Source organism: Buceros rhinoceros, unplaced genomic scaffold (genome assembly GCF_000710305.1).
Source record: "Buceros rhinoceros silvestris isolate BGI_N320 unplaced genomic scaffold, ASM71030v1 scaffold33558, whole genome shotgun sequence".
Taxonomy (NCBI): Eukaryota; Metazoa; Chordata; class Aves; order Bucerotiformes; family Bucerotidae; genus Buceros; species Buceros rhinoceros.
The window spans coordinates 49,631-52,936 of record NW_010426965.1 but is presented as its reverse complement, the minus strand read 5'-3'; positions in this window follow the sequence as shown (position 1 = coordinate 52,936).

Below are 3,306 nucleotides of genomic sequence, written 5' to 3'. Positions count from 1 at the left end.
AGACTAATGAATTGTGCTTCCTTGGTCCTAAGGCAGTCTAAAGCAGGGCTGTTCTCCTGAGGTAAATCATGTCCGACTCAATAGCCTTTAGAAAACAACGATGATCAGCAGCTGAAAAGATCACTACCCTGCAATGGACAGCCCAAGCATCTCTACAGATGCTTTCAACACTGTGTGAACAGGTATGAAGTTACAGTTAGTAAGCCAAGAAACACACAAAAGTTACAACATTCTTCAAATCACATGGTCCTTAAGGACTAAGTCTAACATTTCTTTTACTACATCAGAGGAGTAATTTCTTGTCTGACAGGCAGGAAATGGTTTAGCTCTCATTTAAATGTATGTGGTCTGGCGCCTAGAGCTCACCTCAGCTCAAACTAAACAGTAGCCTTGCCATACTTTTTCTTCTGCTCCTATGACTAGATTTTAAAATTTGTGTTAACAAGGGAAGCTTGTGCTTTCCGCGATGAGGAAAATGCCTCTACATGCAGCATCTTCCTAATGTCACGTCAGGAAAAGGGGAATTAGCATCATGGAGTGATGCTGTTTCTATGGAAAGAAACTTGTGCCTAGTCTTGTCTTTGTACACTGATATGCAGAAAAAAAAGTACAATACTAGTACTAGTAAATACTAGTAAAAAAGACTGGTAAATAAAGATAAATATCTTTATTTAATGCAACAGACCGTATATTTTCAAATATATCTGGATGATCTATTGATCTTCAAGTACATGATTATTTGAAGACATAGGAAATACAAGGCCAGATATTATTTTTGCAATGGATTAAATGTAAATTCAAGTATAGGTTTTATAGGATGTTGCCTGCCTACTCTATCAGATGCCTCACCACTTCCTGTTGGCCTGCGGGCACCTCTCAGTTGCCACCTTTTTTGGCCCAGATACATTCATTTCATTTGAAAAGAGATGAAGCTCACTGTGCTGAAGGAGAGAAAATGTTTCAGGCCACTGGAGACTTGAATTGCCTGTTGGAAATGTTTCTTTCTTCTCACTGAACACAGAGAGAGCCCAGGACCACAGCATGGCCAGCAGAGAGGTCTGCCTGGTGTCAAGCTGGACACATTCAGTGTGAAGACAGTGGAAGGAGGGGAAATTAGAAGGGCTTTTCTTTGTGGGGGAAAGTAGATTTACTCGCTCCCTGCCAGACTCTCGCCAGAAGAAGGAAATGGAGTTGAACAGTCACCCGTCCTGGTTTCAGCCTACCAAACGTTGCTCTCAGCAGCTGCAACTCTCCAACTGTTTTCAACACCGCTGCTTTCCCAGCTTCCGCTACAGCTGTTGTTGAGGCTGAACAATCACAGCATGTTTCCTCTACTTCAGAAAAGTTTGTGGTGGACAAGGCTGCCATTGCATATAAACTGTAATATCTGCATGTGTTCAGTGCAGCATGTTGATTTACCCCTGGAGCATACTGAACATATGCACAAGATGATGTGATGCAGCAATTTCCTTTCTTCCTTCGTGTACTCGGGGAGGATCAGTGGCTTTTATAAAATGAATCTATGAGTATATTACATTGAGGGGTCATAAGCTCAGGCAAACTTCTCTAAGTATCTCTTTTGACGCTTAGGGAAAGTTTTCTGTCCATTTTATTTTGTATTCTGTTGAAATTATTATGTCTGCTTCCAAGTGGGTACATGTATAAGCGGACATTATGAAGGGCATTTTAATACTGCCTGTATTAAAAAAACCCACTGGTATTAGTAGTATCATTCATGGGAACTCCACAAGAGCCGAATACCTAATTTCAATGACAAAACTGAACTGAAAAAAATTGAATCTTTCAGTGGAGTAACCTGAAAGGAAAAACATCTATTTGGTGCTTTTTATTTCAGAATGTGTCAATTTTTCTGCTGAAAGTCTTGAAGGAGTGTGCAATGACCTGCTTTTTGTGTGCTTCCATTCCAATATTTCATCTAGGAAATGTGCTACATTTCTTTAAGCATGCATTTTTAAAAGGCATTTCAGCTTCCATTTAAAAAAGCTGAAACATCAAAATGAAATAACATAATTCAAAACATAACTAAAATATTTGTTCTGAAATGTTCCTTTGACATGAAAAGAATTTGTTAATTTTCTCATGGGAAACACACTAATTCTCCATTGGAATTAGCATATGCCCTTGAAAAAAACCACAATTTAAACTGAACCGAGCTGTTTTGTACTGAAACTTTCTGCTAAAAAAGAAGTGTTTAATCAGCTTTATTCATATATAGAAACTTGAAATAATTGGTCTAATTTTTAGAGCTGCTGAGCATTCATAGATTGCTTTGAAGTTAATAGTAATTGAGAGGTGTTCTGCATTTTTGCAAACCAAGCTACTTGTTTTGGTTTCAAAGCACCGTTATCTTAGTTTAAGCTTAAGCATTTGCATCTGAAAAAACCCACCATAAAATGGTCTAACTAAAAGAATATAAGTGTTGCTTTTTCTTCCTCCTTTCCAAAATACACGAAGAGAAGCAAACCTCTTTGTGGTTCGGCTGATGCAAAGACCACTGGTTCCTCTTCTCCTGGGTGTGCACGTGATATGGGGTTAACAGAATGATGCAGAACAATTACCTCAGACAAAAGAATTTTTGCTACACAGTCCAGAGATTGTTCAGAATATGTTTTCTAAGCCTTTGTCTTGAAAGGCAAGAAGGAAAAACCTCTCTTTTTATCTTAAAGTGGATAAAGAATAGTTCTGCATTTTAGCAGAACATAAAGGTTATTCTTATCCACGGTTCTGCCCAGAAGTTTGTGAGTTTTTTCTTGGTCTTGTATAAAATTTGTGGAAATTAATAATATCCTTGGTTTAAACTACAGATGGATTTAAACTAAGAAGTTTTGTTCATGAATTTGATCTAAATTGACCCTAAACCCACTCTTTAACTGGCCTTGGACTATTAACATTTTAAGAGCTGTTTCTGTCTGTTTTTCTTCAGAGTACTTCAAAGCAATCCAAGCTAATTTGCGGTTCTAAAGCTAGGTATTAAACAAAAAAAAAAAATTTGCCAGAAATATCTTTTTGAGTCAACCAAAGACATTGGTATTTTGGTATTTGGGGTATTTTTGAGGAACGAATACAAGGTACAGAGCAGTAGTATTTGTTCAACAGTATAAATATCTATTGCTGGCGTTTCTTTAGGACTCTGCCCAGCAGGGTTAAAAAAGGAAAATATAATGAAAACCAAATGTTGCTTCTTGAGTCAGAGATATTTTGTTTGACAAAACCCTTTTATTTTAATTTTGCCTTAAACCAGTAACAGCTGTGAAGGGGTAAGGAGGCAATGGCAGGGTGGCAACA